The sequence below is a fragment of the Empidonax traillii genome, unplaced genomic scaffold, assembly GCF_003031625.1.
Source record: "Empidonax traillii isolate 1590-97213 ecotype Southwest subspecies unplaced genomic scaffold, ASM303162v1 scaffold69:size3087049, whole genome shotgun sequence".
Taxonomy (NCBI): Eukaryota; Metazoa; Chordata; class Aves; order Passeriformes; family Tyrannidae; genus Empidonax; species Empidonax traillii.
In genome coordinates this window covers 1,115,443-1,136,307 of record NW_020955262.1, presented here as the reverse complement: position 1 = coordinate 1,136,307, position 20,865 = coordinate 1,115,443, and the positions used below count along the sequence as shown (strand labels likewise).

Here is a 20,865-nt window from a genome sequence, read left to right as displayed (position 1 = left end):
TTCTCTTCCAGAACTTTAGAACCCTTTGTCTGGAAACATGATTTCTTGCTTTAGGTGGCTGCTATACATTTTTTTCAGAACTACAACCTAAGGTGAAGTTCTTGCTATATTTGTAAAAGACTGATTTTACAGTGATTTGCAAGTATGAAAAGGAATAAAGCTAAAAATAGTCAAGTTTCTAAGTGAGGTAGAGAAAAACTAGATTACCTCAAATATAAATTCATTTCATTTTCTGCTATTTTGGAACATCAAAATTTTGTCTTTCAGAGAAAACTCAGGAAGCTTATTCTCTGTTAATTCCAAACTGATTTGTTACAATTGTCACAAAGCTTACTAAATGCAGAAAAAATAGCATGGTAGAAATTAGGACACTGTGCTTGTGCTTTGATTCATTTACTCTTATGAATTATCGGCCTCCTCTACGTGCAATACATGCACCTAAAACACAGAGAGTGGTCCACAGGAGCTTTTTCTGTGAATATATATTTCCCTCATTCTCTAACTTACAACCATTCCTAGTGCTTTCATTACACATTCTACCTGAAGAAAGGAAATTAAAGTAAAACATCTTTGAATTGTGCTTCATTATAAAATTCTTTTTCATCTCAGTTGAAAAAAGCCATAACAACAGAAAAACACCCAAACAACCAGGTGTCTCCTTCTGTAGGTCTTATATAATAGTTTAGTCTTGCATAACGCTTAAAAAAACAGCTTTCTTCAAGCTTCCTAATATATTAGAGACAGGGAGAAGAGACTGTCCTTCCTTCCAGATCCTCTGCAGTCAGGACCAGAGCTCAGGTTTGCTTCAGAGCATCACTTCTCAAAATTCTAAAACTAGAGACAGATTCCTCTTGTGAAATCCATTTGCTGATTAGCAGCTCCTTACCCATTTCTTCTACCCTCATCCAATCTGCTTCTTTAAACCACTCTGTCCTGAATCACTGTATTCCTCTGCAAACAGCAAAATGTAAAGATGAAAACGTTGGAACTGGTGCCATACACACAAAAAGTTACACCAATTTTACTTAAAAGGGTAAATGCAAGTGAAATAGTGCCTTTTTATGGAGCAGTTTGAAAATACATAAATACTTTTATTAAGCTGACACAGGAAAGATTAGGACTTCAAATCTACACTTTCATTATTAGTAGAAACCTCAAAAAATAACCAGGTTGCAATCTCATTAGTTTCTGTCGTAATTTCCTCAAAATACAAAATAGTAAAGCAAGCAGAGTCTGATGAAATTTTAGTAAGACAAAATATGGGACATTGTAACTGCAATCTGTGGGATTCATCTGACATCTTGTTTCTAAGTCCAAGCTTCCTCTTTCCTCACCTCACTGGCACCTTTATTTTTTAATTGTATTTGTTTGTAATTAGGGAGTTTTACTGTTTTATTTTATGATCAAATCCACACCTCAGTTCCAAAAAACACATTGGTTTTGTGTTTTTGGTTTTTTGGTTTGGTTTTGGTGTTTTGTTGCTTGTTTGGTTTTTGTTTTGTTTTGGTTTTTTTTTTTTAAAGAGGAGAAAATATTCCTCTAACTGCCATCCAATGTCAGTTTTGTATTTACATTCAGGGAATAAATTTGACAGAATTTCATCTAGAGAATCATTCATCAGCTTATTCTTTCTGCACCACTATTCTAGTTGAATTTTTCAGATTCAGTGTTAGACTTGGGGTAACTTAAGGTTTTTTCCATAAAAAAAAAAAAAAATCTCTCATCACACTAATGAAGGAAGCGAAACCTGAGTTACTTAAAAAGCTGATGAAGTTCCTGTCCTTTTCAAAGAGGAATCAAGAGGCTTTTGGCTGAAATACCGACTTAAATTTGTACCAAAAAAATCCTGACCTATAAGAAATAGTTCAAGGGGAATAGGGACTAATACTGAATGTGTATCAAGTGCATGAATCTATTTTTTAGATGCATAACTGACTTGGTTCTCCAAGGAGATGGCATCACACCTGTACCTACGTGGGTCATTTTTGCAGCAATGAGCAGAGGGAATCACTTTTAGCATCATCCCAGCAGGCTCCAAGGGGTTAGACCTCCTCCAGGGTGTGTTTCCAGCATTCTCCTGGTGAAAGGAGCCTGATCCTCAAAGACACAGGTTGTGAGAACATCAAGGCCATTGAAAGGGTCAGTGGGCCTTGGCTGAATTCCAACCTTTCTGTTGTACTAACAACTAGATCTCTGCGCTGTCCCCTCTAACACCTCTCTGCTGGGTATCTCACTGTGCTGTGCCTGTGTCTTGTCCTTCCCTTCCCTTCTTTGGGATTTCCGCACAACAGACAGCAATGATTTCACGCTGGATACTCTCAGGATTCACTGTGTGTTTTGGACATTGCAAAGGGAGAACAAACAGTCAAGAAAATTTGAGACTTTTATGGTAGAGGAGCTTGTGGTCTTTGGCTACAATATCTTAACGAGCTTCCTGCTCCTTCTTTCCTTAGCTCTCTACAACAGGAGATGGAAAGCAAAACGAAGATTAGAATTGTGCATCCCTCCCTGCCAAAGATTTGTCATGCAGTAGTTTTAAATTTAGAAACTTGACTTGGCTGTCATTTCTTTTACTGTACAAATGTAAAATAAGTGAGGTTAACATAGCATGAAAGAGAAATGTGGGGGAGACTACTTCTCAATTGTTCTGTTTGAAAACTCGTACTTTGTTTCATGACAAGTGAGAATCACTGAAAAAAAGGCATTCTGCATTGAAATACATTGAGCATACTTCATTATATGAGAACATTTCTAAATGAAGACCTTCTGTATTGTTTTCCATTTCCTTAAAGAAGGCCTCAGACTGTACCACCTGTCTAAACATATTTACAGTCTTTCCACATTGCTTCAAGCCCACTGTAGTGGAATTTTTGTAAGGGTCAAAGGTAGCATAACTGAGGAGGTTTTGTTTTGGTTAGTTTTTTAAGACACAAAACGATATCCATTTTCTGCAAATGTAGCCACACATAAAGCTGGCTCACAATGGCAACATTTGTTAATCTAATTTAGAGATACCAACTTTCTGAGTGATTGAGAACCATTTGATGAACTTTTTTTAGTTTAGTGCTACATTCTGCAGCTTGCTTTAGACTTATATACTTTGTTCTCTGCTGCCCTCTTTTTCCATCTTTTTTGTTTGTAAGATGCTAGTTGAGCCACTAAAGCAAACCCTGTGTATCTCCAGCATACTTGCAGAGTCAATTTTACTGTTACTTCCTCATTTAGGGGGCAGTAGGGGTGGGGGGAAAAACCATTTTGGATCAGATGATACATCCACATCTGAAGCCAGGAGAAAAGATGAAATAAGATGAAGCTTACCTAAAAATAGATATGCAGTTAGTGAATAACCAATATAATATATATATATATATCACTTGAATCAATTGCTCAAAATCTGACAGTCGCTATCTTTTCTGAAATTTCCATTTGGAGGATCCCTCCCCCATCCTCCAGGAAAGACATCTGGCTAGTACTGAATGGAGTTTAGTGTTTGAACATCCCATCTGGTTTCATCATGTTAACACATGATTCCAAGTCATTCAAGAAGTATGAACAATGGATATTGTATTCCATATAGTGCCATGTGGATTTAATCTTTAAAAGATGGTGGCACTGCAGAACTCAATCTTTTAGTTAAAAGTCAAAACATTTCATGTACTGAAAACTCATTTCCCATAGCCTCAGAAGCCTCACATTTCACCCTTCTCTAAGAACAAGGAGACAATGTCTCCCTCACACAGTGCCATTCCTATTGTTACCTATCATAACACCTATCCTGACAAATCATGAACACATTTCCTAAACATGACAGTTAAAAGCAGCATTAAGATGGATTTTTCATGAGAATACTCATTATTTTCACACTCAAAAATTACTTCCAGATTGATCAAAAACAAAAGCAGAAGTTTGCCACGAAGCACATGGAAGTTAGGCAAGTTTGCCTTCCAGAGCTGGTTACCCTACCTTTCACTGACATGAACAAAATCTAAAATGCCTCTCCAAAGCAAACAGTAAATGCTTTTTTCAACAGACCACCACACTGATGCTGAAATAACATCTCATTTCTCTCTATACTCCCAAATAAAAATTCAAATTTCAGTTAATAACATTTCTTACTCGAACACTTCTTTCGTATTTATCTCTTCATGAGGATGATTGACCCATGGCCCTGTAACGCTGATCTTAACAAGTATTTTCTGTACTTTTTAAATGCTCCCTAGTAGAAGCAAATATTTAATAAGTGGCTTATTATGAAAAGATAATAAAAACTGATTTCAGACTGAAAGGGAATTATAGAAACTTCAAGTATAAGCAGGTATTTAAGTATTTGCTACCTGTCCCTTAAGCTACTAACAAATTTATATCACTCCACTAGAGCACTTGGGAAAGTGAATGGATCCTCTTGGGTGAGAAGATGGGGAAGTAAACACAGATATTTTGGAGGGAAACATCTTAGTGGAATGAAGCAGGGCAAACATGCTTGAAATCCTGGAACTGGACTAGGAAGAATGACTAGTTTATCCTCAAAACTGTGAAGCCAGAGTCAGAGCTGTGTAATAAGACACAGATTTGACCGATGAGAAAAGAAAAAGAATTCAGAGAAGACTGATAAAAGCAATTAAATTACACCATCCAATTTTTTCTAAACTCTGTTGAAATGTATCCTTTCTTTAGTATCACCGTAATTACCAGCCAGCTCAAAGGCTGAAGTAAGTTAGATGTGTGGACTACATGGCATCCAGATTTTGACAAAAATATCAAAATCAGAAGTATTTAAGAGGCTACTGATGATGCTAAAAGATCACTTTGTGTTGTCTGGAAAGCTTCTTTACTTGCCGTGTTTCAGTTGGCAAAACCTATTTAGATCATCAGGACTATGGTATTTCATAAATAGGAAGGGCAAGGGAATTAAAAATGTGCCCAAATTTATGCAAGTGAATGAATTCCTTGTGTGATGAACTGCACAAGTTCACAGCACAGCTGGGTTGAAGGTTTGATGTATTAGGTGGAATTTTTTTACATCTATGGAGAACATACAGATTGTTAAGACAATGGATTATATGCATTCAACAGTGTCACCTCTAGCTGATTACATCAGGGAAGCTACTGAACTCCTTATTTCATGTGATAGAAACTATTAAATGCAAGATTGGACTAGAGATGATTAGACTTCGCTGTTTTTAAGTGTTCCACTGTCCCTAGTGCTTCTAATTACTAAATCTTTAATATACTAGTGACTGTATTCACGGATAACCACCTCAGTTTTACAGAACTAAGAGAATTGTTCATGCTATTTGGCAATACTTCTATCAACTCTTTTCAAGTAATTCTGGTTGAGTGCTCATTCAGCACAGATTTATGCAAGCTATAGCAGACAGCATGGGTCAGAAAGTCTTCAGAGTCTGTTTGTCTAATTCAAGTACTCTGTCTAGAAAGGCATTGCTTTTGAGTACTCAAAACCTATTCCTTCAGTTCCTTATGCTGGCAGCAACAAAATACACAATACTTTTCAGTTTGTAATCATCTGCAACACCTAAATTACTACAAGTACTTGCCATACACGAAACAGAAGAAGGGACACTGAAAAAAAGAACTTCAGGAAACTGAAGTCCTAAACCTAGTTTCCCTGAAGCATTATTAAAAATATTAGATTTCTATGACCTTAAGTCATGAAAAACATGCAAGATCCATGCTTTAACACAACTAAAATCCTGTCTTCTAGAATTCTGGTAGTTAGTTAAATCTTCTTGGGTTATAAAATAAGCATTTAGCACAATTTGACTTTTTATACTGACAATATTTGAATTCTCAGACAAGATCCAGAATTGCAGTTGGTTCTACTCAAAATCATTTTCAGCTAAGATGTAGCAAGAGAAACTTAAAGACATAGCAAGACTTTCCAAGGGAGATAGAATTCATTCAAATGCTTCACTGCAAGTTTGACCGTGCTGGACAACAAGAACTTGGTGCCAAATGATCCTCAGTAAGATTAGCAATACATCCATTTAAAAGGGCAGCAGTAAAGTGCCTGACATAGCTCCTGTTACTGCATCAGTTCTTTGATGGGTGGGGTATTAATGATAATTTTTTAGTTCTTGTATGGGGTAAGGAGCATTTTCTAGAACACTGTATTGAGTCATCTTGCTCCTACCTATGATGTTTAACTTCACCAAAAAAAAAAGATAGCATGCCACCACAATTCTATCTTTAATTAGGGGAGGAGTATGTCAGCAGTTTAATATAAGTTTCAGTATTAAGGGAAAACATAAGTGGCTTTATTAAATCTATCTCCTCTTGCTGGATACCTACATATATTCTACATGAAATGAAACTAACAGGTGGTCCTAATGTGAAGTCTGAGAAATAGAAATGGCAGTCTGAGTTTTAATTTGGACTTTGATTATTTGTAACTCATGTTCAGCCCTATGGAGGATCTAAGTGCATTATGATCCAAATAACTAAATTCAAACTTAAATCTCCTCTCCTTTCATTAATGTAACTCAGATATTTGTGCACTGCAGACATCTGAAATCTCAGTCTCTCCCTCTTGCTAATACAATCTTGTTGTCCACATATAAATGGCAAGCTGCCAATTAGGGAAGCACACATGCTGCAATGCAAAGGAAAATAAGTAGATATGTCTGTATGTATTAACTACAAGTCAGAGTATTGTCTAGTGCAGCTGGAGTGAAAAACACTCCAAAAAAGCTAATTACAACTCCAGTCTTTATTATTATAAGCAAAAGCTTTTGTGAGCTAGGGTTACAGTCCTCACTGCAGCACATTTCTTGTTTTTAGGTCTCTGTTGTTCTTTTTCCACTGATTCAAACTCTTGAAAATAAAATCGTGTCAAAGCCATTACAACAACAAGAAAAAAACAAGGCAATTTATCAAACTATAGTACAAAAAATAAAATTGTCTTCATTCATTCCATCACCTCTACGGCCTTTTAGTTGCTTTTAGCCATATGTAGAACACAATTTTAACACAGACACCAGAATGACATTAAAATATCTGTTAAAAAGTCCCATTAGTATAGATTGAAACATTTTTATAAGCTTCCTTTTCCCCCTGCCACCAAGCTACTGGTGAAGCCAGCAAGACACCCAGGCTCATCTGGGCTTCTGTTCCAGATTCAGAATGATGCAATATGAGAAACTCCTCCCTGTTTATTCCCTGACTCCCAGGTTATGAGATGGCATATTATTTCCTTAATTCATCTTACTATAAAACAAAGTAAACAAACTCTTTTGGCCACTGCTGTACAGTAACAAAGAAATCTAGGTAGTTCTGTATGGTATATTGTACACACAGCTGTATATCACACTCAGCAGCTACCAGTAGTAATTTAGATCAGGATACTGATGAAAACATGAAGATAACAAAACTAAAACCCCTGTACGTTCTTTATCTATATTTACTGTACAGGTACTGTAAGTATCTGGATCATCTATAAGGTCACTATATTTGTTGAGTCTGCTAAAATAAATAAAAAATAACCATAATTATACTTTATTTATCCTCATCTCTATTTAAGAATAAGAGACTTAGCATAACTAAATTTTGTGGGCTCCATAATCTCCATCTGACTCTGCTGCATTCTCTCCTCATGAAATGGTTGGCATCTTCTTGTGCCACACTACTCAGCATAAGCTGCTTTTCTGTAATTCACAGACCACTTCTGTACAGGACAGTTGCCATTTTTCATTTCCAAAAGCAACTATATGAAGTGATAGAACTCTCAGAAATGGAAAAAAATGTGTCCTACTTTTAATTTAACAGAAAATGGCATTTCATCTTATAGCCCTGCCAGTGCACTTGTTCGTAATGTGATGTGATGTGTCATGTAGGTTGAAGGAAATTTCTTTGCCTCAAGGATCAAGTGTCACTTCTCACCAAAAACGTAAGAAGATTTCACTTCATGTTTGACTCCTAATTCACAAGTACTGCAGTCTTTGAATATCGGCTTTTCTGTCAGGCTGGAAGACAGTGATTCATAAAGTTAAAGCTTTGTGTGGAGTTGTACCATTTTAAAAGAAAACTCCTTCAGAAAACAGTTCTAGGGATTAAAAGGGAGTTTATAGTCAAAAACAGACACACTGACTCCAAAATAGCTGGTTTTCATTTAGCAGCAAATTGACTATTTTAAACAGATCTCTTCATTCTTCCTAAATTTCACTGAAATTTAAAGTAGAACAGAACCAGTTTTGAACTCAAAGTTTTGTGGGTTGGAAAAAGTGAGTTTTCTGCTTACCTGTGGTCATGAAATATTTATCAGTTTGCTGGTTAAAAAAACTAGCAATGAATGGTATACAGTCATTCATTTCTTTATGTGAAGGACTTCATATAAATTAGCAATCTAGCATTCAGTGGTCACATGTATTAAACATACTGAGTAATGCTACTTTATCTCACCCTCATACAAGCATAACAAAGTGGCCTCCCACTAAGTTATTTAGTGCTTAATTTATTGGGCCTAAAGTATCTCAAAGTTGCTTAGCATAATTAAGAGACCAGGATAGAACTAAGTGAATAATTTGTGGGGAACTTCTGCAAGCAACCTTATGTGCAACAATATCTACCTAAATAATTTCTAGTAAAAAAGGCTTTCAGTCCATTTTGGACAAGTACAACTGACTATGCCTACTTTTCTAATACCATTTAATAAAACATAAAAATGCCTTAAAACCAATCCACCAGATAAAGTAGAATTACCACAATCCCAAGTCCAAATCTACTGTTTAGATGCTTTAAAAGAAAATTACAGATGCTACAAGTTATGCAAATTTATTCATAAATTATTTAGCGGGAGAGAGGGGAAGGATGGGTTATGGACTTTGATTAGTGTAGTTTGGGGAGAAGAGGAAAACAAATGAGAGAGCCAGTCCTGTATTTCAAGTAATTCTGCCATTTTCCAAGCTATGCAAGTGTCATATTTGTATGTCAGATATTACACAGGGGACTTCTCATGGAGAAAACTTCCACATTTCACAGGAATTCAGCAGAATAGCCTATTACCAGAACCTTTATTTTCTGTTTTAAATCTATTAACAGGGCAAACTTCAAAACAGACAAACAAACAAATAGGAGAGGGGGGAATGTTTCAGAGGACCTGCAAAGGTTTATCTGTTGGAGGTGTGGAATGAATGAAAAATACAAGTACAAAACCAGTACATCCTTCGAGCTACCTTCATATTTAGGACAAATGCCCAAGGAGAAATTCCACACTGCGAATCATGTGCTGGACTTGCTTTTGTTGGTTTGTAACACTAGAAAGTTGCCTTACATGATAAAATGAGGGGGTTTTATTACAGAATCATCGAAAAGAGTACTTTCCAACAAAAGACAGCTGTTTATCAACAAAGATGAAATTCCATTAAATTAGAAAGGTTTATATGATTGAAAGAGAGACACACAAATATCTTCCTTTATCAAGTGCAAGCCAAGTACATGACACTTGGGATTAAAAGGCAGAGATTGACTAAAATTCCTTCTGTTGATGGGAGTCTCATCAAGATTGGACATACCCAGATTAAAACATAAAACCAACAAAAATAAACCCTAAACCCCCCTCTCCCCAGGAAAACCCAAACAGCAGTAAAACATCAAGGCACCCTACTCTACATACTTCAAATCACTCTCATACTCTAGGCTACTGATTTTTTTAGTACGAATTTTTACAGAAGGTACTTGACAAACTTTAAGGCAGAAGGACCACTGTAACACTTTTTAAGAAATAAGTATGTAATTCTGCATCTTTTGGGGATTAAGAGGAAAAACGTTATTAACAGTCAATCAAATAAAGTAACAGGAGGAACACAAAGGAGGCCTCAGTTTGCTCAGTACTAGTTGTCTTTGCTGAGAGAAACTTTGTCCAGAAGCACTGAAAACACAGAGTCAAAGCACTCCCTCTGCCATGTCAGAACTCATTGTCATGAGGTAAAATGTTTTCACTGGATATACAGTTATTTAAAACTCTTCCTCTTTGTTAAAAATATTTAAAATGAACTGTTAAAACCTCTTCAATGAACCAACTTCACTACAGCAGGTTATTGTATCTGAGACTGAGAGATTGAAATTCTGGAAGTAAAACTAGATGAAGAAGAAACACTGAAAAGTATTACATGTCCTAACTTGAAGGCAAGAAGCATTTCAATTTTAATGTCCATATGTGCTAATCTAATTACTAAAATGAGGTATTGCCTAAAACCAAGATTCACTGTGTGCACCAAAATATTATTTGACATATTGTGAAGAAAATTATTTATGAAAAATTTCTTGCTAAATACCATGATTTATATACTCCCAAAACAAGTTTGCCATATCTGTCCCACTTCCTATAACAACTTTTTTTAGGGAAAAAGTACTGTACAGAACTTGGGAAAAAAGCATAGAATTTTGGGTTTATTATTTAACTCCCTTTCTGTACCAGAAATGAAAGCTTCTACTTCCGCCTATGTCAATAACAATATAATAAAAGATGAGAACTTTAAAAAAGAAAAGACATGGCTACTTACAAAAGAAAATAGTATTTGTTCTTTGTGTGAATGGAAAATTATCTCCTTTCAGAGAAAAAACTTTATTCTATCTCCCTACATATTTTACTATTAAACCAAAAAAATCTATTTATTTAACTGGTGACATCGTATTTAGATTACCTGGCAGAAATAATGTTTCTGGAAAGCAGCAGGCCACGGTAGTTACAAAAACCTTTATGAGAACATTTTAAACAAATAAAAATCGAGTTTCATCCTCACATATTCCTATCTCCTGGTTTTTTAAAAAAATACAAGTGGTTGTGTTTAAAGGAGTAAAATTGTGCTACACATCGATTTGATGAGTCTGAACTTAAACTAGGACATCAAGAAATAATAGCAGCAGGTATTCCCCTACTCCTCTGCTGCCAAAAAAAGATGCAATTCTGTTACTTCTTCCTCTGGTTGAAAGTGGTGCGTGTCAGTTTGAGTTTCTAATGGTTGAAAAAGGGCATTATGGGAAATTTCACATTTGTTTAGGTTTTAAATTACTGTTGTGTGTAAAGAAAAAGTTTTAACTTCCAGAATATGCATCTGGAGTATTGGAATTTGCCTTCGTTTTTTTACTCCAATACTGATTGTCATGATAGAGAGAACACAGTGAGGAATCCCAGGGCATTGTCCCTCCTTCTGATCCCCTTCTAGGATGTATGACAGAAATACTTTGGAGAGCCAGGAGCCTTCTGCACTCCACAGCATCAGCTGACTCTTTCTGCTGCAATAAATGCAGCAAGAAGTGTCTGTCCCTTTCAAAGATTCAAAAATAATTATTTTGTCTAAGGTTAGCAGGTGTCTTCTGTTCCCTATTTTACAAAGGAGAAACTGAAAGTCTACACCTCTTTTTTTTAATTGCATCTCTAAAGTGAACAGCTTTGAAAATTAAACACCTGGACTCACATATCCTATTGGCAATCCATGGCAGTTCAGAACAGTTTTTCCATGACAGTGCTTACTGACAGCCTGGAGAGCTTCTGCACACAGTAGGGTGAAATTTCCAAGAGGGAACCAATAGTAGTCATGCTAAAAGTAAAATATGGGGCAAATTCTTTAAGTCTTAATCCATCTGCATGCTTCTACTTAAACATATTCCCAGTAATTTAAAGTATTTTTCCTCTATGCAATCATTATTTAATTTAAAAGGACATTTAACAGAAATATCTTCTTTAAATTATTTGCCAAACCAAGTTTATTGCTTAAAAGAAATAAGTTTCCCAACTTCTGTGAATTAAAAGGATTTTCAAAGGAGTTCCTACCCCAAATCTGAAGCACTATGAAAATAAACCCTTAAATAACAGTCCTGAATGTAATTAGAAATTTTAATATTTGAATATGAATGTAAATTCCTTTTCCTTTATTTTCTTCTGGTTAGGTTTCTCATAAGGAGCCTGCTGCTGAATCAGAAATAAACCTTTACCCTTAACTTAGACAATATTTAAAAATGGTGGAGAAGGGATGCATCAGGTCCCATCAAAACACACAGACAAAGTGTGCTAAAAGGAATAAAAAAATCCTAGAGGACAAAAAGAAATATTGTACTAAAAGGTGTGGTATAATCAATTACTTTGAACCTTGCAACGTCAACAGAGTGGGCTTTGGATAATACACTATTTAAAGCAGTCTTCATCCTTTTGGAACAATGATACCACACAAAATAAACAGGAAATCTAGATAATATCCTGGAAACTGCTAGTTATCAAGAGTTTCCCTTGGAAATTATGTACCTATAAGTTTAAAGATAGCAGAAGTTTGCTACCAATACCTGCTCCAGTTAGGATTGTAGTTTTTCATATCAGCACCTTTTAGATTAAACTGGGGCTATACCAGGAACCTTATTTTACATTATTCCACTATTTACTGTAGTCATTAATCTCTCTGAAATATGCATTTAAACAACTTCCACGTACCAGTGCATACAGCACTGGTAATACATAATCTGACAAGTCAAAGAATTCAAACTGTCCACTGATGAATCACCTTTCTTTCCCAAAGAAGCATCCTAAACATGGAATTTTCCACCCTAGTTATGCAAAACACACATCAAAAGCCTAATACAAAGATCGGGCTTGATATAAGAATACTTTCTGGGATGTGAAACTGAAGATACTCAAGTTTGTTATTAAAAAGGTTTGTGGATTGTTCTCTTTTTAATTAGAAAATTTCCTAACCCTATATGCTGCACACAATAGATCTAGACACATGATTTTCAAAGGTCTCAAGTACCCAAATAAATGAAAAATTAATGCCATTTTATTCAAAGCTTTGCTGCGTAGGGTAACTTCTTTGTGGTAAAGAAAATGCACCTTTTCCACAATAAACTTCCCTCGGGAACTGACTGGTTATTACAGTTCTGAGCTAGGAAAAAACTTGACATTATACCTCATAGTTACCCTGAAAGTGCACCTTCAGCAGTTGTCTCTGACTTTTCCCTGTTACAATAGGCATTTGAAGTGACATCTGAGCTATTTATTTTCAGTAAGAACCCAAGCACTTGTGTCAAGTAGCACCACATTCCAACAGGCTGTCTCATTTAAAAGCTGTAAGTCTAGCTAGGTACTGGCATGCATGATTCAAGGTGACAGAACTCTGTGCTTAGCAGGAGAGGAAAACACATTAAGAAAATAACAGAAGTCCAGTTATGAACTCTGGAAATATATAAACTCATCGAGTGGAATGGAAGATGCCTATGCTTAAGGTTAGATAAGTGGACTCAAATCTCTCGCTTAATCAGTCAGCAATAAAAGAATATCTGCCAGTAAAGATTTCAACCCAACGTGGTATTGTGAGTAGTGTGGCCTTCTTTTTAGATATATCCTGTTGCTTTCATAGTATAAGCTACAATCAGTGGAAAAAATAACTCAATCAGGGGATACAATGTTGGGGTACGGTCTTTGAATTTACTGAATTCCTTCCAAAATGCCTTATGGTGGACTATTTAGTATTCATCACCATGCTTCTCTACAGCAACGGCTGTTAATCTTCTAAAATATACAGAAAAGGAAAAACATTAGCTCTACAAACAAGCTTATTTTGTCCTATCTTGTCATTTCTAGTAGAAAGCCCAACAGCTCATCTACAGGGGAAAAAAAAAATTTAGCAGTTCACTGTAAATTAAATAGCTAAAGCAGGAATTTACTGTCTAGTGTATCTAAGAATCAGTGAAACAAATTCACTTTTCTTCTCTTTTCAAGGTCAGCACCGAGATGACAAACAGTCTGTATTACACAGTTGTATCATATAGTCAGCATGCCAGACGATGAACCTATAATTCAACAAGCTCAGGCTTAAGGTCCAGCACAAACATAGAGTTAAATGTGCTTTCCAGTACTCCTGAATATTGCATTCAGTCATTGCTGCTCCCTAGGAAAACAACCACCCCCCCCCTCAACTACACACACAGAAACCTCCTCCTTTTCCTTCCCCTTCAACCTCCCCCTCCAGCGTAACCCAAAAACCAAAGAAGTCAGAAGCATGGCAGGCAAGGGCCACACTGAATTTCTGTCTGCACAATGAGGAGTTACTGAAATGAACTGAACAGCTCACTGAGATAAACAGCACTCCTCTGGTTTTACACTGGTACAGAAGAGATGAGGATCTAGCTCCCCTTTTGTTGTTTAACTGATTTTAACGAGAGGAATTGGGGAGGGGGAGGGAAGGGTTTGCAACTTCTTTCTGAAAAGGTGTCTTGGAAGGGAAAATGCCGTCTTCAAAAAGGAAGAAAATTGAAAGCTTTCCCTCAAGTTTCCTTTCATTTCTTATCTTCCTAAAATACATATATACAGTTTGTTCCAGGAAATGTCTGAAATGCCTTCTGGTAGCTTTTAAATAAACATAAAAATCTCCTTTTGAGTTCAAAGAATTTCAAATAATGGCGGGGGAACAGTTCTTGGATGGTAACACAGATGTAAACAAAGGTCACGAATCACTCTCAATAATTAAATGCATTATTGCTACTTTTGGACTTTTAGTCTGATATCACATAACTGAATTAAACTTGAGCAAAGCTCTAATGTGCTTCCACAGCAATCTTTTCCTGTACACTAAAACCAATAGACCTCAGCTACATTTCTCAGCTAGGAGCTAATGTTTCTGGGTACATGTTACTCTTGCAGTTTCGTTTGTCAGTAAAGCCTTATTTACTTGCTTCCTGTTATTAATTATGAGAAACAGGATCTCTTCAAACTGTAGGAGAGGCTCTTTTAACTCCTGTCTAGACTTTTCAAGACAAAATATTGATGAGCCCTTTAATGTTCATGCAGAGACACAACCTGAGCAAAAAAACCCCATCGTTACCTCAAACAGCTTAAGAACTTCTTATCATACATTCACAATATAAAAAAAAAAAAAAAAAAAAATCCCTTAAATCACTCGGGCTCACATCCGTATTGTTAGTCACTGAAGTAAGGTTTCCTTTCATAGTTGGATACTTTCTTCATCTGTCACACTGATTAATTAACAGCTCACAGTATGAGCCCTGGGCTTAAATAGCCTACTGAAAAGAGGAGGAGAGATCAATGTTAATATTCCGTAAAAAACTGAAGAGGAAAAATGCTCTCTTTAGTGTGAAGGGATCTATCTTCTACTAAAAAAATTAACTAATTTCTGTTTGGTTACATTACACAAGGAGATGAAAGCACCCGCCTTGCAAAGGGAGATTGCAGGGAAGGATTAGGACAAAAGTTAGAGAAGACTTAAACATTTTAGATTAGGTTGTTGGTTGGAAACAACCAGGTCTTGAACACCAGTGAAATTATTTTTCATCATCATTAAGAAAAAAAAAAAAAAAAGAAGCCAGTTTATCAGCACACAACGAACAAATCTATAAAAACACAGTGTCGTTGCCTGTAAAGATACAGGGGGAAAAGGAATGCAATTACGTGAAATGGAGACTTGCTAGAACCTTAAACCTAAAACTGGTTTTAGCATTTGTTGTTTCTCACACACACATGTCTTTCCCAAACTGTTAAAGTCCAGCAATAGTTTCATGGGTTTGACTTTCAACAGCTACAAGTTATCCCCCTTTTCTAAGCCCCTCCAGTACTGCTGAGTGGGCAAAAATTACAGATGCAAGAAAAGCTGACAAATGAGTGCAAGGCCCCTCCTCTCCAGTGCCTCGACAGTCAGAGCCCCTGCCAAAACATGCCTGAAAGCTAGAGAGGAGACAAAGACACAAAGATTCCATTTTCTCAGAGAAAATAGATTTCATGTAGAAACTACCAGGAAGAAGAATAGCACACTGGCACGTGTATCATTTCAAAAGCAGAGCAGGAATGAATGTTTCAAGAAAAAAACGAAATAGTTTTGCTTATTCAGTAAGCTCAACAAATGCTGTTTAACACATAGCCCTTTATAAACTGCAAAGTGCTACAGGGGGTGGGAGAGGGAAAGCTCCCACAAATCTGGAAAAGCATTTTCAGCCATGGAGAACCTTCAGTTTAACATGATCCAAGCTAAGAGTTCACAGCTCTTCTTACTCTAAATCATCTCCTGATAATGCCGTAGTACACATGCAACCCAAACAAAGTAAATCCAGCTTTTTTAGCTCAAATCTGTTTGAATATGTTTACTATTAAAAGATTCTTCCCCCAGGGTGTCATTAATAAAGTTGCAACGAATTTAAAATCCTGGCACCTAGACACATCCAAGTTTTCAAGCCTTTCATAACAAGTTTACTACTTTTGGCTTGCTACGCTGTCATGACTGGCACCCATCACCGAGCTGGAACAGGTCTGCCTCTGAGAAAGAGGACCAGAAGCAAGGTGAACACAGGCAACCAGAGCAGGAAAAAAAAAGCAACAATGTGATTTCTCTTTGAAACTAGTCAGAAAGTTGGGAAAAAGTCCAATTGATGGTGGGAAGATTTGGGACGATTACAGATTCTAACGAACTTAAAAATAAAAAGGATATTCACAACAGCAGATAAGATTAGAAACTATCATTTCAAGTGTGATTCCAACCCATTAGGACTCACTGGCAAAAGAAACCACTGTTAAAAATAACATGAGCTCCCACCAGATTGGGAATTTGGGAAGTACAGGTGTAAAATGGAGATTTAGTCATCAGAAAGGTTTTCAAAGGGCTGCTAGCTCAGATAATTAGTGCTCATCAACATATAGCATTCTGACAAATCCTCTTCTCATAATACAGCTTTTTTCTTTAATGGGAGGCTGCTTTTACATATCTGGTGTCAGAGACACCCAAATTCAGCCCAAGTCTTCCAGTCTCTTAGCAAAAACACTAATGAAGTATAAACAGAACACAGAAAACATTACATAATGAAAACTGTAAAAATGTGATTAATGCCCTGAATTGACAGGTTTGTGCTTGAGGATAAAATACAACTGCTGAGAGCTCTCTAAGAGGACTCCCAGGGGCCCCCCTGCCTGGCAGGGAGCACCACAGGCAATGAGCTCAGCTCACTGCTGGGTTCACCCTCACATTCTTCTTCCTTCAGCCCAGTGACACACTATGGCATCTCCCCTGCCCACCCAGACTCAGGTCACGAGGATGTGGCACAGTTCTCACTCTAAACCCATGTGGTTCTTCACAGCCCTTGCTCTTCCCTTCTGTCTGCTCCTGAAGACTGTTTTGACATCTAAGTCTAGCCATTTCCTAAATCTTCACAATCAGACGGTATCTAAATGTTGTTTTTATTTTCTTTTTATGCATTTTACCATCAGAACCATTGGTCAGCCCCTCGTGCCATCCTCCTCATGCATAGCTGTTTTCATTTGGTCTCCATTCTCAACCAGAGCAAACCACCACCACATATTCATTTTGTTACTACAAAGGGGTTCTGTAAGACACCCCACTGCAGAGATGTGTCCACATCTACCACTGTAAGCTCTTATTAATACATTCCCCTCACTTCAAATTCTCATCAACTGAATCCCAAACTCTTCCTCTAACCCACCTATAAAAAGTAGAACTGCTAAACTTCAACACACAGATCAATAGTGATATGACTGCCTGATTTCCAGGAATACTGCAAGAGAAAAGGAGACTTAGTTCTGAGGTCAAATTCTAGAACTGCTAACATCAGAGCTATATCAAAAAAGGAAAGAAAGGCTGCAGTTAATGACTAGGTAAGAGAAAACAGAGCAGAGAACTAAAGAAGCAAGATTTATGAATACAGAGTGCTTACAAACATACTTTATCTTATACAGCTGGTAAACTCATTATTCTGACTACCATTACAAAGGAATCTTTTGAGAGAGAACTCAAGGTATATCAGATTATGGAAGGAGTGCAGCAGTTGAAAGTATTATCACTTCGTTTCACATACGTTCCCTCACTCACCTAACATTACTCCTATTTGAATATTTTCAAATTCTAGCATTATTTCCACCTATAGAAACTGCTGAGAGTCCAAATGAAATGTTACATCTTTGTCTAATGCTTGTCATTACAACTGAGTTCATTTTAATGATCTCATGTCCAGGCAGTATGTGGCACAGGGTTTGAAAAGGAAGGAGACTTATGTTTTCATTGGCACTGGTACAGCACAGGTCTTCAGCATAAAATTTATTAGCATTAATGGGCATTGTGTAATTAAAGCACTGTGCTTTAATTCCCTGAGGGGTAATGGTTTTTTTTTTTTCATGTCCTATAAAGTAGACAAATAAAAAATGTGAGATTTTCTTCAAAGTTATTTGAAGAATTCAAACTTGCATGTTCCTCTGTTAATCACAATGGAGAAGGCACAGCTAAAACAAGATGGAATCAAAACTCTCAAAATGTCTCCCATGAAACCACAGGGACGCTAATACCAGAGACCAGTCTTTTTGAGAATATGCTGGATAATTACAGTATTTTGCAGGCCACAAACTCCTCAAACAGTAACCATTAGACCATTGCAAAGTATAGATCTGAAAAAAAAATATTTTTAGATTTAATTTACCATACTTACTTAACACTAAACTTATTTAAGGGAGTCCAATTTAATAAAGTGCTTTGACAAGCAACTCAAATATGTGTTACTTGAGCAATTTCTGTCCTGAATGCCAAGAATTTAGAAGGTTTTGAGAATCCCTCCACCTAATCCACTGCACTTCAGGGACAGGGGAGAGTCATTTACGCAGTAATACATGCCTTTGAATACCAAAGGCTAAGGTTGGAATAATTTTCAGAGCTATTGAAAAACTGCAGGAGTGTTGCAGGTTTCATCAGGATTAGTGCATGTCACCAATAAAGATCAGAATATTACCTAGCCCTGTATTTGAGTAGTTAAGCAGGATTAATTTTCTATAAGAGAAAATCAATTCATAATTACACTATGGAAAAAGACCAATGCACGCAGGTCTAGTATGTGAGTTTTCAGAAACGAGTCTTGCCAACACTTATCTGTAGCACTGAAAAATAAGCCTAGAGCTCATCTTCTGGCAATTTTTTATTATTTTATTCGTTTATATGTCTGAATGGTCTCACATGAACAGCAAAGCAGACGGTATGGAAAAAGATACCACTGACATATGCATTTAGGACATGTAAATTACTGAAACTATAAGGCTTAGTGACAGTACCATGTCACAACTTAATATTCTAAATAACCTAACTTTTTTTAGAGCTAGCTTGAAGCAAAACATATTTTCTCTGAAAATTCAAAAAAACCCATTAGTACAAATAGTACAAAACCACCAAGACCTTTGTAGTGACACCAGAGGTTTCTCCTTAGGAACTGTCAAGACCAATTATTGGTTGATTTATTGGGCATATCCTAAACTATTACACAAAATCCTTTATTTCTTTGTCTTCTAGACAAATCACCACAGAGCTGCAGACCAGCAATGAAGGGAACTGGGCAATTTGGCCAACATCATCTGTGTCGGTTCTCCAGAAGTCGATGAAACATGTTATCGGGTCTCCAAGGTACATCCCAGAGATTAGCTGCCGTGCCATACAATTAGTAAATGATTAAAACAAGCTGTTTTCTTCGATTGCATTAGGATACTTGCAGCACTGAGAGCTATTACCTTCTACCAAAGAGTCTACCTTACCAAATTATGTTGTTTATTAGCACATCATTAACAATGTGCCGCCTCAGTCAAAACATCAGGCAGTACAGTGGTCTTGGGTACAAAGCAAAACTCCACCTGCCTCATTTCAGCAAAACAAGTATATCTGGATCACAGATTGCACAGAAATATTTTAATACTAGTTTTCATCTCCAGCTTTCTGTGCCTTTTGTGCCAAACCCATAAGCTTTCTTCTGAGGAATCGACAAAACTGTGTAGAAACAGAGTTCAACAGACAAGTTTTTAAAACTGAACATTTTTCTTTTCAAGAGAAGAGGATCCCAGGTAAATGTTGCCTTTTAATACAGCACATGAAAATCTCAATTATGGAAATCATTATTCTAGGCACTATGTGCCATTTCATATTCCCAGCAGGATGTTTTTCATCTCATCAAGAGTTTCCAAGGCTGTTTAGTGTTCCTGTATATTCAAAACACATTTAAGGGCCCCCAAGAAGATCTGCTAATTAAAAAGCCTAGTCAAGTGGTCAGACAGACTGGAACTTGAGGATTATAGGTAAGAGGGATGAAATGAAAGCTTAGAAATTATAATTTCTCTTTCTGTGGTAGCAGCAAAAGCAGCTGTTATAAACTGGGCAAATTAAAGATGTGGCTGACTAAGCCAGCAGCCTGGAAGCAAGACATTGCAAAAACATAACAGCAAGTCATCTACACCCCACTTTTAAAAAGCCAAAAGTGCTGACCATTTCTTTTTTACTCTCTCTTCCTGTTATTCTGATCTGTCACAAATATCCTCCAGCTGGTACCCTTCCAGCCTTTTCTCACCAGTTCCAGTTTCCCACCCCCGTCTTGGGGAGTTAACAGCAATTCCTGGGACTGTGGACAAGTGCTCCATAGTGGGAGTTATTAGCAAACAAGAAAGGACACGTTTAAAAGAAGAGCAGGTGAAATAACAGAGTTGCAGTTCTATTTCTTTTTAATCGTTCCTTGAGAGCTGTTTCATCTGCCCAGTGTCTAGGTAAGAAGGCTTCCAATTAAAAAACAGACAGATTGCCACCACATTTTCCAGATACATTGATTAAGTGTCTCATAATTGACTATTTTCAGGAAAAAAATTCTTTCTTCATTTTCTAGCCCATTTTTCCAAATATTCCAAAAACAGTTAAAAATAACTGTGCCATGAGCCAACGAGGCTGTATACATTTTTTTTTCCGTATCAGAAAGTGATGAAGGATTTATGAATTACTGCAAAAATAGGTTATTTAAAAAAACCCAAACCCAACAAACACATCCCAGAACAACCCTTTGTCTTTTCTTGACAGCAAGTATGGACTTTCCTTTAGAAGAAGAATAAACATT

The 20,865-nt window shown here is 36.7% G+C and overlaps 1 long non-coding RNA gene across 5 annotated transcripts in view; it reads left to right on the top strand.

The window, feature by feature from the left end:
* LOC114055851 overlaps positions 1-20,865 on the top strand; it is a 60,691-nt gene that overhangs the window by 11,178 nt on the left and 28,648 nt on the right. For 4 of the 5 annotated variants that reach the window (XR_003570846.1, XR_003570847.1, XR_003570848.1 and 1 more), the window contains exon 2: positions 19,290-19,400. The exons of the other annotated variant lie outside the window; for it this stretch is intronic. This is a non-coding gene — a long non-coding RNA (uncharacterized LOC114055851). The remainder of the gene's footprint in view (positions 1-19,289; positions 19,401-20,865) is intronic. 5 annotated transcript variants of the gene reach the window in all.